Raw genomic sequence first — 16061 nt, 5'->3', positions numbered from 1 at the left:
CGAGAGACCAGTTTGTTGATAAGGGAACTATCGAATTTATGATTTTGTTGCAGAGTCGCAGCTTCACCTCTGACTGCACTACTTCATTACTATTAAAATGAAGCCCTCGAAGCTGCTCTTTAAGTTTTAGAAAATGATTCTAATCGGATTGGAGCAAGTCGGGACGGTATGGAGGATGATCGATGACAGTAAACCCAAATCGTCTGATTGTTGATGATATATGTAGTCTATGAATAACGCCTGTTTTATTTAAGAAGAAAGCTTTAAGGGGTTTCAAATAAAATATCGGAGGCATTACTTTTCAGTACGCCCTCGTAAATTCTGAAAGTACACTATTTCGACTTATAGGCATGGGACAGGAGGGTAATGATCGATGTACAGACGTGTTCAAATTAATAGACTAAACGATTCTTTTTGATACTCTTAAGTTTTATGGTGTAAAAACAGGAGAGAAAAGTGTAATAATTGATTTGTTTTAGTGGTTTGATTGATGCCACGAAATTTCCCTTCCAAGCAACTCACAAATCACTGCATTTTTCTCCGTTGGTAACATTTGTCCTTTTACCTCCAAATCACGTTGGTGTTAGTTGTCTGTGTACACGTTTTGAAAATGTGTTTACAGTAATGTTTTATGTTTTGTGGTGTACTTCAGCTTGTTATTTATTCTATCAACTTCTTGCTACATTAACAAGACATTATGTGGCTTGTGAACTTGCATGTTTTTTAGTTTTAGGAATAAATCGTGGAGCTTCCAAAGACAGTGAAGTTATGGGGAAGACAAAAGATGTTTCACCTCGGAAAGTTTCGGCTGTGGTAGCACTTCTTGCTGAAAATCGTTATACACAGCAAGAAATTGCTGGCAGTATGAGAATATCACAGAAACTGTCAGCACAATCAAACTTTCAGTGCAGAAAGGTGGTGAATACAAGCCAAACAGGAAAGTAAAATGTGGACATAAAAGAAAAATCAGTCCTAGAACAATTAGAAGACTTACAAACATGGCAACAATGAAATGTAAAATCAACATGAGCCGTCAGCTGAAAGGTTTGACTGTTGAAGTTTCACCTGCGACTGTTTGAATGTGGTTTAAAGGCATGCCGACCAAGAAAGGAACAGAAAATGGCACCTGCTATCGAAACCGAAAGATTGCAGTGGGCTAAACAACTTCAGCAGTGGACAAGTGGGGACTGAGCTAAGGTATGTGCAATGATATGGTAAATTAAGTGGGTCTGACCCCTAAAGTTAGGAGCATTGGCTTAAAATTATGATGTTTTATTAATACTGAAGAAATGCACAATCGAATTTTGGGGCTGTTGAGGTCTCCTACGCTACTATTCCCATCGTTTCTAAGTTGCAGTTTTGTACACATGCTTCAGGTATGCTTCAGTGATGAATCTGTATTCACTGTGACGGAAGAAAGCAGCCAGTATGTTCGCCGCAGACCTGGAGAACAGTTCAAGGCTGAGTGTGTGCAGCAATGTGTGAAGCATCCAACTTCCGTTATGGTCTGGAGTGTGATGTTCGTGAAAGGTCCTGGGAGATTACACATTGTTGAAGGGACAATGAGGCAAGAACAGTATAAATAAATCCTTGAAAAAGAACTTTCCCCCCAAAAGGAAGTAAAACAGACCCCAACAACTATCGTGGAATCTCTTTATTGTCAATAACGTACAAAATTCTGTCTAAAGCGCTACTAAATCGAGCAGAACCTCAAAACTAGGCGGATACCAAGATGGATTCAGGTCGATCATGCGTAGAACAAATCCTTAACTTGAAAAACTCGATGAAATATTTGCATAGTACTTCAAACAAAGGTTATGTCATCACGTTTGTTGACTTTAAAAAAGCATATGACAGTATAGACCGAGAATCCCTTTTTGAAGTATTAGCAGAATTTGGACTAGATAAACAGACAACAAACATCATAAAAGAAACACTCACAGAGACCAAATCCAAAGTAAAATTTATGGGAGAATTGAGTACAGAATTTGAAATAGACACAGGAGTATGACAAGGGGATGTACTGTCCCCAGTGCTCTTCAGTTGTGTTCTTGAAAAAGTTGTTGGAAAATGGAGAAAAGCAGGTGTACCAGCACACAGACTGGGACCAAAACGTAAGGGAATTGAATTAGACTGTTTAGCATTTGCTGATGACATGTCACTGATCGCACAAGACATTACCGATGCACAGAAACAGCTAGAATTAATACAAGAGCAGGCAGTAAAAATAGGATTACAAATTTCATTTGAAAAAACAAAATTTATGACTGACATTAAAGATGCACCTTCTGATCTCAAAATTGGTAATAACTACATCTCTCGAGTAAAAGAATTTAAATATTTAGGTGAATGGATTGCAGAAAATTGTAATGAATAGAAATCTGTCAGATCAAGAGTCCAGGAAATGGAGACGGCGTTTCAGTTAACGAAAAACATTTACTACAAAAAGAGTCTCTCGTGGAACTGCAAAATACGACACTACACAACAGTAATTAAACCCGACGCTCTCTACGCATCTGAGACACTAAACCTTCAACACAGAACACTAAAAGGGGAATTATAAGTGAAAGAAAGTAAAATAATGAGAAAAATCCTAGGACCAAGAACTAAAGATGGTGTGCATTATCCAAAACCCAATGCAGAAATATATGAAAATATCTCCAAAATAACAGACACAAAGCGCATGAGAAGAATCCAATTCACGGGGCATTTAGAAAGAATGGACTCAAATAGGAGAACGCACAGAATCCATACATTTTTAAAGAACAAAACTACAAAACCGAACTGGTACAAACAGACGGAAAAAGACCTGAGAGAATTAGGGTCTCCAAATCTACATGACAGAAATGAAATCAGAAAAATCACAAACACACGGGTTTTTGAGGAAGAAGAGAGAAAAACTAACCGACATACGTCGTCTACGCAACAAAAGCTGGCCCATTCGTTGCTTGTGAAGGAATACTGGACGAAAAGGAAGGCCAACAAATGTTGATCACGCGTGGTCCTAAGTGATCCATCCGCGAAGAAGAAGTAGTTTCCTAATAAAGATGCCTTTTTTATGCACGATAGGGCACTCTGCAAAAAGCCAAAAGTGCTTCCAAGTGCTTGGAAGAAAAAGAACTGAAAGTGTTGCGCTGTCCAGGAAATAGCCCTGATATGAACCCAGTTGTAAATTTATGGGCTATTGTGAAACAGAGGATAAGGAAATTTACAATAACCACCAAACAGGATCTCATGGAGGAACTAGAGAAAATCTGGTACCATGATAATGATATTAAAATGTCATGTGAAAAGTTAATAGAAACCATGCCAAACTGGATAAAAATGTTGATAAAGAACAAAGGCATGCATACAAAGTATTGAATGTAAAAATATAAACTGTTTGTGGATGGAAATAAATAAATGTAAAGTTTTGGAAGGAAACGTCATTAGACTAATAATTTGAACAGGTCTGTACTCTGGAACTTCCTGGCAGATTAAAACTGGGTTCCGGACCGAGACTCGAACTCGGGACCTTTGCCTTTCGCGGGCAAGTGCTCTACCAACTGAGCTACCCAAGCACGACTCACGCCCCGTCCTCACAGTTGGTAGAGCACTTGGCGCGAAAGGCAAAGGTCCCGAGTTCGAGTCTCGGTCCGGCACGCAGTTTTAATCTGCCAGCAAGTTTCATATCAGCGCACACTCCACTGCAGAGTGAAAAACTCATTCTGGACGTCTGTACTCTGTTTAGTTTCAAAGATGTACCGTGCGGCGGTCAATGATTGTAGAAGTGGATGTGGCCGTGCAGTTGGAGATCCGTTGGAGAAAATGGCTCTGAGCACTATGCGACTTAACTTCTGAGGTCATCAGTCGCCTACAACTTAGAACTAATTAAACCTAACTAACCTAAGGACATCACACACATGCGTACCCGAGGCAGGATTCGAACCTGCGACCGTAGCGGCTGCTCGGTTCCAGACTGTAGCGCCTAGAACTGCACGGCCACTCCGGCCTGCTCCGTTGGAAATTGCTGGGGTAAGCTGCTTCGTGCCGTCGCACACCTGAAGCACAGGTGCGAAGCGTCTAGACCGCGTCCCATGCAAGTACTAGCGATGCAGACGCAAGAGGAAGGGACAGGAAGTAGGAAAGGCAGTCGCCTGGGAATTGCGACGCGGACGCAGGCGGCGGCCGCCCTTGGGAGCGCAGTGAGTGCGCAGCGGGCGGTCCTACGCCAGGAATGCCGCCGAAGCGCACGCCGCGCCGCGGGGGCCGTTTGCGAAACCCGCGTGACGTCCCGCTCTGCCCCGGGGCTCGGGAGGCGCGGTTGCGGTCTTTCCCGTGCCGGCGGTTCGCATGAAGATCGTCCCACGGACACGCTCTAATTGCCTTCTCCACGCAGTGGTCGTTTCCGCTGACTTTCAACGGTCAGGTCGTCGGGACTGAGGCCCGAACTTCACGTAATTTTGTGTATTCATTTTCTTCCCAAGGTGGCAGCGCAATTGTTTCAGATTTCCGCCCATCGTACAGCTCGGTTCACAATTGGCGATGCTGGGGAGGAGATTTCCAGTTCTAGACTTCGCTTTAAGGCGCTTACCCACTTGGCCGACAAAGGCCAACGAACGACAGGCAACCGCTTCGTTGGCCGAGATTTGCTTAGTGTGTACGGGCGGCAAATCGGAGCCAAGAAACCGGTTAAGCCGTCGGCACTCGGGACAAAGCAGCTAACAATAACGTGCACGCAGACGGGATATCCCACATCGCGTACACGCCACCATCTGGTTAACATGATCTGGCGCATTCTAGAGGCAGTTGTTGACTTTATTTGGGTCTCAAACCGTACAGTTTGTTCACGAAAAGGAACGCGCATAGGATTCCTACGTTAGCGCTATCAAAACGCACAGTTCCTATCTCGGCCATATGCAAGTAATATTGTTCTGTCTGTGGTGTACATAAAGAAAACTTCAGAACCCGTGGACGACCAATAAGACTAAATGGGAAGACTCGGGAAGTACTTCAGCTAATAAAAGTTCACCAAATCACACAAACTGACAAAATTATTTAAATATAGTCTTGATCGCTGCGATTAAGACTGTGTTCAAGTGATTACATGACAATAAAGATCGCTGTTCTCCAGCAATGATATATAAAATTATGAATTCTTTACCAAGTCAGGTTTTGGGAGAATTTAAAATATTTAGAGAAGTTAGAGTCGAGGGGCATGAAAGGGAAGCAGTGGTTGGGAAGGGAGTGAGACAAGGTTGTAGCCTATCCCCGATGTTATTCAATCTGTATATTGAGCAAGCAGTGAAGGAAACAAAAGAAAAATTCGGAGTAGGTATTAAAACCCATGGAGAAGAAATAAAAACTTTGAGGTTCGCCGATGGCATTGTAATTCTGTCAGAGACAGCAAAGGACTTGGAAGAGCAGTTGAACGGAATGGACAGTGCCATGAAAGGAGGATATAAGATGAACATCAACAAAAGCAAAACGAGGATAATGGAATGTAGTCGAATTAAGTCGAGTGATGCTGAGGGAATTAGATTAGGAAATGAGACACTTAAAGTAGTAAAGGAGTTTTGCTATTTGGGGAGCAAAATAACTTATGATGGTCGAAGTAGAGAAGATATATATAATGTAGACTGGCAATGGCAAGGAAAGCGTTTCTGAAGAAGAGGAATTTGTTAACATCGAGTGTAGATTTAAGTGTCAGGAAGTCGTTTCTGAAAGTATTTGTATGGAATGTAGCCATGTATGGAAGTGAAACATGGACGATAAATAGTTTGGACAAGAAGAGAATATAAGCTTTAGAAATGTGGTGCTACAGAAGAATGCTGAAGATTAGATGGGTAGATCATATAACTAATGAGGAGGTATTGAATACGATTGGGGAGAAGAGAAGTTTGTGGCACAACTTGACTAGAATAAGGGATCGGTTGGTAGGACATGTTCTGAGGCATCAAGGGATCACCAATTTACTATTGGAGGGCAGCGTGGAGGGTAAAAATCGTAGAGGGAGACCAAGAGATGAATACACTAAACAGATTCAGAAGGATGTAGGTTGCAGTAGGTACTGGCGGATGAAGAAGCTTGCACAGGATAAAGTGGCATGGAGAGCTGCATCAAACCAGTCTCAGGACTGAAGACCACAACAGCAACAACAGAGAAGTTAGAATGAAAATAACGAAATTAAATTAAAAAATTGCTTTTAATAAACAATATTTGGCTTTTAGAGTTATTCCAAAATATGTAGCGGCAATGTTCAATACGAAATCTCAGGTTCATATTGTTGTACAACGGAATAGCAGTACCCTCTACATGAAGTATGAAATTAGAGACGCTTAGAGAGTAAAAGATGCTTTAAATTTCCAAATGTATAAATTACGGAAGAAACTTCCTGGCAGATTAAAACTGTGTGACGAACCGAGACTCGAACTCGGAGACTTCGCCTTTCGCGGGCAAGTGCTCTACCATCAGAGCTACCCAAGCACGACTCACGCCCCGTCCTCACAGCTTTAATTCCGCCAGTACCTCGTCTCCTACCTTCCAAACTTCACAGAAGCTCTTCTGCGAACCTGTTTGGAAGGTAGGAGACGGAGGTCCTGACAGAACTGAAGCGGTGAGGACGGGGCGTGAGTCGTGCTTGGGTAGCTCTGATGGTAGAGCACTTGCCCGCGAAAGGCAAACGTCCCGAGTTTGGGTCTCGGTCCGGCACACAGTTTTAGTCTACCAGGAAGTTTCATATCAGCGCGCACTCCGCTGCAGAGTGAAAATCTCATTCGGGAAGTATAAATTACACTTCGCATTGAGCAACCTTACGTCCCCCATGTTCTTTTCCAAGTTACTTAGTATAGTTAACGACAAAATTAATTGCACACGGGAATGTGCAGAAAAAAGACAGGAAAATTAATATATTGATTTCACTACAACCTACCCATGAATTGTTAACGTAACAGACATTCAAAATTTTCTCTTCTGAAGTAACGCTCCTTAACAAGGGATTAAAATATAATATAGCTCCCATATTAAATGACACCAATGCAAAACATACCATAGCTGGCGTAAGTGTTAGCAGTAAACGTACCAAATTAAACAAACATGACACATATAAGATTGCTTATTAGAGGCTGCGATCAAGACTGTTTTTAAATAATTTTATGACAATAATGATCGCTGTTTCCCAACAATACTGTCTAAGAAAAGCACAAATTCACTCCTGACAGAGCATGCACTTATATTTACGTAACATCAAATACCACAGAATTATTTCTATTAATTTCGTAGAAAACTCCAAGAACCTTTAAGGAAATGCGAAGGTAGAAAAAATAATGGACACAACAGGACACGAATCCTCTTCGGGTCTGAATCGTAGCACCTCAACCAACTAGACAAAACTGAAACTACAACCGGCCTCGTACTTTACGTTACAATGTTTTAAGGACTTTAATCGCTGAAATGTTGTTGACATTTAATTATAGGACATCCTAACAAGAACGACACGTATTCATGGCTCTTCAATGGGTCGTTGCCTTGACACAGCTTACTCTCATAACGCGAGTTATAACTCGAAAACAACAAAATACAAAAATGCTTTAACCATCAGTATGACGTATCCTATAATTTTGTTATACGGGCAACTAGTGAATACGACACTTACACCGTGGTGTTTTGCGTTCTGCTTGCGAAGTAGCGAGCGTCCTTGTTTGCTATTGGTTCTACCTTACGTTGCACGTTGCCGGACTATCGAGGTACTTATTGTGTGTTTCACATGATGACATGGCTCCTGAACGAGAAATATCAGGAAGTGACGTCACAGAACTCTTACAGCGCCATGTCAACGTTAGGTAACTTGTCAAGTGTGAATAGAGGGGCCTTTCCTGTGGCGAAGGACCAGAGAGCGTGTGTCCAGTGCCCTATCCCTTCGGTACCTCCCGCGTCTAGCGCAGCGGTAGAACGCTGCTGTTTTCCTTGTATCTGCTCGTTTGCTCACCACCTCATCTCTCCTTTCTATCGGGTTTGCCTGGATTTTTTACTTTTTAAGTTAATATCGACGGTAGAACGCAGAACTAAATTTTGTTTACGTACAGGTAGGGCCAAAGGCGTCTAACAGTACTCGACGGTTCACACTTGTTTCGGAATTTTACAGTCATATGATCGTCATGGTGCGTTACTACTTCTGCGTATTCTTAGCGTCTACTGAAATGGATAGTCATTGCAGTTATTTTATCAGAGTGTATACTCATTAGGAAAATTGTTGATATACACTACTGGCCATTAAAATTGCTACACCACGAAGATGACATGCTACAGACGCGAAATTTAACCGACAGGAAGAAGATGTTGTGATATGCAAATGATTAGCTTTTCAGAGCATTCACACAAGGTTGGCGCCGGTGGCGACACCTACATCGTGCTGACGTGAGGAAAACTTCCAACCGACTTCTCATACATGAACAGCAGTTGAGCGGCGTTGCCTGGTGAAATGTTGTTGTGATGCCTCGTGTAAGGAGGAGAAATGACACATCACGTTTCCGACTTTGATAAATATCGGATTGTAGCCTATCGCGATTGTGGTTTATCATATCTCGACATTGCTGCTCGCGTTGGTCGATATCCAATGACTGTTAGCAGAATATGGAATCGGTGAGTTCAGGAGGGTAATACGGAACGCCGTGCTGGATCCCAACGGCCTCGTATCACTAGCAGTCGAGGTGACAGGCTTCTAATCCGCATGGCTGTAACGGATCGTGCGGCCACGTCTCGATCCCTGAGTCAACAGATGGGGACGTTTGCAAGACAACAACCACGTGCACGAACATTTCGACCACGTTTGCAGCAGCATGGACTATCAGCTCGGAGACCATGGCTCCGGTAACCCTTGACTCTGCATCACAGAGAGGAGCGCCAGCGATGGTGTACTCAAAGACGAACCTGGTTGCACGAATGGCAAAACGTCATTTTATCGGATGAATCCAGGTTCTGTTTACAGCATCATGATGGTCGCATCCGTGTTTGGCGACATCGCGGTGAACGCACATTGGAAGCGTGTATTCGTCATCACCATACTGGCGTATCACCATGCGTGATGGTACGGGGTGCCATTGGTTACACGTCTCGGTCACCTCTTGTTCGCATTGACGGCACTTTGAACAGTGGACGTTACATTTCAGATGTGTTACGACCCGTGGCTCTACCCTTCATTCGATCCCTGCGAAACCCTACATTTCAGCAGGATAATGCACGACCGCATGTTGCACGTCCTGTACGGGGCTTTGTGGATACAGAAAATGTTCGACTGCTGCCCTGGCCCGCACATCTCCAGATCTCTCACCAATTGAAAACGTCTGGTCAATGGTGGCCGAGCAACTGGCTCGTCACAATACGCTACTCTTGATGAACTGTGGTATCGTGTTGAAGCTGCATGGGCAGCTGTACTTGTACACGCCATTCAAGCTCTGTTTGACTCAATGCCCAGGCGTATCAAGGCCGTTATTACGGCCGGAGGTGATTGTTCTGGGTATTGATTTGTCAGGATCTATGCACCCAAATTGCGTCAAAATGTAATCACATGTCAGTTCTAGTATAATATATTTGTCCAGTGAATACCCGTTTATCATCTGCATTTATTCTTGGTGTAGCAATTTTAATGGCCAATAGTGTATAGCGTAGTTCATTTCTGTGCAGAAGAGAAACGGAAAGGTTTGCTTCATTTAAAAAAGAATTGTAAAAAAAAGGACAGCTCTGGTTCAGGGGGAGGACATTGTAGCATGACGTGCACACTTTCTTAGAACACTGAGAGAAGACGAGAAAGATACGAAGAAACCTACAACTTTGATCTGAACCGCACTCGCGTTATTAGACAGTAAGACAACAGTTTTATTTCAATTTCGTACACTTCTCCCTAGAGGAATGTGTTAATGTTATATTACACGTTCACTTCACAGGTTTCATTTTATTTATGTCATTTTCAACGTTTTCCTCCAGAAAATATTAAAACCGAAAGTACCGATCTTTCCTACACGCACTGCTATATTGTGCGACCTTAAGACTAGATTTATTTGCCTATTGTTCATTTCAACTGTTTTTCTATAGACGTGAGATAACAGAATTTATGTCTGATTTATTTGCTGCACTTACAGAAAATACAGTTCAGGAACCGTGTCAACACTTTGACTGAGAGCAGTTATATCGCTCATGTGCCATTATAACAACCAACAGCAGAACATGTCAAAAGTTTGTAGCGCGCTTATCTAAAACGGCAATTGTAAAGTGAATAGGTTACAATAAATGAGCGAATAAATTCAATAGTATAGGTAATATTGTTTTCAGAAAACAGGAATGTTTTCAGAAAGGAGGAAGCTTGGACTTAAATAACCTGCAGTTAGCATCATGAGCTGATAACTCCCAGTGTCTTTTCATGTCGTTAATTTTTTCTTTCACTTCCAGCTTTGATTTGTATCGGCAGCATACGAAGAAGAGAAACACGAGGCAGCTTCGCACTCCGCTTAGCAGGCGATAGCAGGCGGCAATAGCCCCGGATGTGCCGGTGTAGCAGCCAACCTCGTCCTGGAGATCTCCAATATATTTCATGTATTTTCTCGAGAATGGAAACAGATATGACCCTCCTTCAACCGTTGAAAACAATTTTGATATGTTAGCTACATTTCGTACGCAGCAACCTACGTCCTAAAGCCCACCAAACATGAACTGGCCAGCGACTACATTTTTCACTGCAAATTGTTCAGAATATGCGCCGTGTTGAACTTCACTCCGAAGTATCTCAGGAACTATGGGCCTTAGCGAAAAGAAAACCATTTCATTATCGAGCTGCAATGTGTGGCTATAAGCTAGTTTCATGTACGAAAAACAGTTTTTTTAAGGCATTTCGGATGACATGAAATTTCACTCCCCGTGCACCGTGCGATTCGTTTTGAGTGGAGCGACTATCACGTCAGTGGTTGTAGGGTACGGAGATGGAAGGGGAAGCTTGTTACACCTCGCGCAGCCAAAAGGCTGTGCTTCGTGCCCGTGTGCCAATGGCTTTAGCCTTGGTTGCGGTTCGGTCTGCTGGCGGTAACATCAAAGCATAGGCGGCTGTTTGGCGTTGGGACCCTTCTGTTATGGACTGCAGGTCGAATGTTTGTTGGCTCAGTAACGATTTGTTGTCACTAGATGTGGAGTATATTTAAGTTTTTCAGGACAGCCACAAGTCATAGTTACTATTTTGATTGACCGGTTTAGCTCTTTAATATAAGAAGGGAATCATCATAAACCCTGGAATTCACAATAATTTGACACCCAATTACTGTACTTTATTCAGTAATTGGCTGTCAAATTAAACGGTGGAACCAGGAACATAACGAGTGCGATTTTTGGTGTCCTGAAAAAATTAATTTTCCCTGCAGACAGTGACTGCTCTCGCTAAAATTGTGTATTTATCGCGTTTAAAAAATACTACAGTATAGAGTGGAACATGGAGAGACCATTAAAGCTTCTAGTGCAGTATCGTGAACGAGAATGTTTATGGGCCCCTGCGAACTGTGATTATAAAAACAAACTAAAAAGACTAGACGCTTGGAGGAAAATAACTTAGTTATTAGAAAGTGATACGTACGATGCGAAAAAGAAAATGCTGTCTTTATTGACGTCTTTCTGCCGTGAACGACAAAGAGGAACAAAGAAAACTGCATCACTTACTTCTCTCCTAAAAGAGGTGTTACCTTTGGAAACTTTAGGGCCTACACAGTTCAATAACAATGCGAAATCTGTAGCTTTCATTAGGGAAAAAATTATGAAATAGCCCTTATTCCAATTCAGCTCTAAGGTAAGACATTAATGACTTCTTTTTACCGTGAACGGCAAATATAAACAAAGAAAACTGCTGTAGGTACTGCTCTCCTAAAAGACGTGTTATCTTTGGAAATTTTAGGTCTAACACAATTCCATAACAGTGCGAAAACTGTAGCTTTCATTGGGGAAAAACTTATGAAACAGCCCATATTCCAATTCAGCTCTAAGGTAAGACATTAATGTTGTCCCATCACACTGCTCACCCTGCTCTCTAAGAGAGAAGTCCTCTAGAGCGCCATTCCTTCTTCTTCTTTTTTCTGATGATCAGCTTCTTGCAGTGAAATAAATGCTGCACATGAGACGACTTCTAAATCCACTTCTTCCTTCATAATATCGGCCAGCGAAATTGTAACTAAAACGCTATTTTACAACAATAACAAAACGGGTGCAATATCGGAAAGTTTCAGAGCGAAATGTTATTCCATGTGACGGAATATTTTGGCCGCAAGTCCTTCGTTAGAAGTGATGAGAAGCTGATGGTCAAAGCTTTGACGACCAGCGTTCGGCCGAATTCAATCTCTGTCGTTCGTTGGCCTTCGTTGCCCTGTTGTGTACGCTCCTTTACATTCAAACCAAACCTGTCGAAAATGTTCTCTGGAGACTGATGTTTCGTTTTAATTTGGAGTAATTTTCAGTCCACCTTCTAATGAAGAGAGTAAGATTTTTTGAGCACCTACTTATTGCCGTTTTCAACCAGGTCAACGAGCAAAACACTGTCAGACTTAAAAGAAGATGTCAATTCCTCTTCAACTGTATTGCCTACTGAACTATTCCTTATTGCTGTATCTATAGCCTTAGAGAACTTCAAGCGTATCTCTTCATTTCTTAGAACTTCCGTATCACACTTCTTTACGTATTGATTCTTCCTGACTAATCTCTTAAACTTCAGCCTACTCTCGATCGCTACTACGTTGTGATCTGAGTCTACATCTGCTCCTGGGTACGCCTTAGAATCCAGTCTCTGATTTCGGAATCTCTGCCTGAGCATGATGTAATCTAACTGAAATCTTTCTGTATCATTCGGCCTCTCCTCTTGTGGTTCTTGAACAGTGTATTCGCTATTACATGCTGAAATTTATTAGAGAACTCAATTAGTCTTTCTCCTCTCTCATTCTTTGCCCCAAGCCCACATTCTCCTGTAACGTTTTCTTCTACTCCTTCCCCTACAACTGCATTCGAGTCCCCCATGACTATTAGATTTTCGTCTCCCTTTACGAACCGTATTACCCCTTCAATATCCTCATATACTTTCTTTATCTCTTCATCTTCAGCTTGCGACTTTTACATGTATACTTGAACTATCGTTGTCGTTTTTTTTTGCAGTCGATTCTAATATGAACATTTTCACTGAACTGTTCACAGTAATATACTCTCTACCTTTCTATTCATAACGAATCCTACTCCCGTTATACCAGTTTCTGCTACTGTTGATAATACCCTTCACTTATCTGACCAGAAAACCTTATCTTCTTTCCATTTCACATCACTGGCCCCTACTGCATCTGTATTGAGCCTTTGCATTTCCCTTTTCTGACTTTCTTGCTTACCTGCCACCTTCAAACTTATGACATTCCACGTCCCTACTCGTAGAAGGTTACCCTTTCTTTGGTTATTCAATCTTTTTCTCATGGTCACCTCCCCTTTGGTAGTCCCCTGCCAGAGATCCGAATGGGAGAGTATTGCGGAATCTTTTGCCAATGGAGAGATCAACATGACACATTTTCCATTACAGACCACATGTCCTGTCGATACACGTTATGTGCCTTTAATGCAGTGGTTCCCATTGCCTTATGTATTCTCATGACGTTGATCATTGCTGACTCTTCCGCCTTAGGGGCAGTTTCCCACCACAAGGACAAGAGAGTGTCCTGAATCTCTGTCCGCTCCTCCGCCCTCTTTGACGAGGCCGTTGGCAGAATGAAGGCGACTTCTTTTGCCGGAAGTCTTCGGCAGCTAGTATCTTAAAGCATCGAAATTGACACTGGCAGTTTTTCTCATTTGAACACCAAATTTTTTTTTAGGTTATAATCGAAGTCTAAAATTTCTGATATGAATTTCGCTAGAGTTACGGATGGCATGCTAGATAAAGCGTAGACTTGAGACTATGATAGCTAGACGAGCACATAACACATATAATTTCTTATTTAATAAGGCAACGTTCAGTTAATTATTATTGCATTTTTAAGTAGTTCTCTAGGTGTAGTTTTCAATAAGGTAGTTATTTCAGATCATAAATGCCGAGGTATCTGTTAGTATGTTGTACACCCTTAGGATACCACAAACTTCTTCTTTCTAGTATGCACTTAAAAAATTCAAACAATTCTCTTTTTCCGTGTGGAAGCTTTTACCTATACAGTTGAAGGAAAAAAACATTTTAATTCTGCCGAGTCTCGTCCTAAGTCTGTGCGTTCGGACATTGAGATCGGCTGCGCCGACGTGCTGATTTGAAAAGATCGGCCGTCTTCGGCCAACGTCGGTCGTCGTCGTACTGCTGCGGTGTCGGTGCCACTGTACATTAAAAAATGAGACACCTACATCTACATCTACAACTATATTCTGCAAATCATTGTGAAATACCCGCAAGGGGGTACTCCCCTTTGTTCCACGATTAGGGTTTATTGGTGTTCTATTCGCATATGGATAGCAATGCGAATGATTGCTTCCGTGCTACATCAAGGAGCGTATGGGAGGAGGGCCATGGGATTCCACAAGCAGCGTTTCGTGAGGTGTTGACAATTATCTTCAAACGTCTGCCGGTTTTAGTGACTCTCTTCAGTAAGTGAAACAAACGTGTGACCACTTGTGGTGCCCTGCTTTCAGCATACCCTGATGGTCCTATTTGTTGTGCGTCTCACGCAAATGAGCGGTATTATAGGAAAACTCACCAGACATCATACAGTGGCTGGAACACTATAGTTAATTATTTATATTGCACTGCTACCAGTCACGTTTGTATTTATTTTCTGTTAACGCTATGCGTTCCGGATATGTTCTGTTCATATCCATGCATATGTATATACTAACAAATACTTTGTCCCGTCACATGAATGTGACTACCTGACAAAGATCTGAATAGCCACACTTTAGGCGAGGACCTCTGCGGGACGTGCAGAAAGAGAGTCAGTGAGATTTTGGAAGGCACCGACAGGGGTGTCGAGCCATGCCGACTCCAGTTCTGGGTGCCAGTTTCCTCGTTCGAGGTTCCATCGCCCGAGCAGCACGATTTTGTTTAGATGGGGGGGAGTTTGACAGCCAGGAGGTACGGTAAACTCAACTGGTACTCTTAGAACCACGGACGTACACTGAGAGTTGTGTGGCACATCGCATTGCCCTGCTGACAAATGGCATCGTGGAGAGGAAAAAAAAAAACTGCATGTAGGCGTCGACACCGTCCCCAAGAATAATACGTACTTGTGTTGACGCTTTACGCCTTCCAGAATGACGAGATCATTCAGTGAATGCCACGAAAACATTCCCTAGACCGTAAATGTTGCAGGGTGTTTATTTTCTGACGTTTCGCGCCGATGGAGCATAAAACGTGATTCATCTGAAAAGATCACTTGTCGCCACTCTGTGGACGTCTGATTGCTGTATTAGAGTGCAGTCTTCATATAGATAAGGCTTACCGGCCAATGATCTTCTTCAGTGCGGATGCACTGACATTGCCCGAAGTCTTACGGGAATGGGTAGATTGACTGCCTCGAGTAATGAGTATAGTGGGTAGGAGTACTACAAATGTGTGTGGACAGTAAGTTGGAAGTGTGAGTCTCGCGGAGAGCGTGCCAGAGATAAGTCCCTGCAGTCGCGCTGTCCTCTGTGCCCTTGATGGATGCCGGCACGGCAGCTAAGCGTGTTTGGTTAGAGAGACGGTGGCCCTCTGTAGTAAAAAAAACTGAGTAAAGGAATCAACGATCAACTTGAACGAATGTCATGTGACGCCCGCCCAGACCAAACGCAACGAACAACACGGAACAAAAAATAAAGAAAAAAAAACATGGCTCAGTCGGATAGAGCATCTGCCATGTAAACAAGGAGATATCGAGTTCGAGTCCCGGTCGGGGCACACATTTTCAACTGTCCCCGTTGATATTTATAACGCCTCTAAGTAGCTAATGGTCTGGATTTCATTGTAATTTCATTCTTTGAGAGCAGCAAGATCACCTATGGTATCTGTTCTTCCGGACAGTCCGAAAGAACAGATACCATCTTCACATATCTTCCGTTTATGGTCCGTG

This window comes from Schistocerca serialis, chromosome 4 (assembly GCF_023864345.2).
Source record: "Schistocerca serialis cubense isolate TAMUIC-IGC-003099 chromosome 4, iqSchSeri2.2, whole genome shotgun sequence".
NCBI lineage: Eukaryota > Metazoa > Arthropoda > Insecta > Orthoptera > Acrididae > Schistocerca > Schistocerca serialis.
This window is presented reverse-complemented; position numbering follows the sequence as displayed.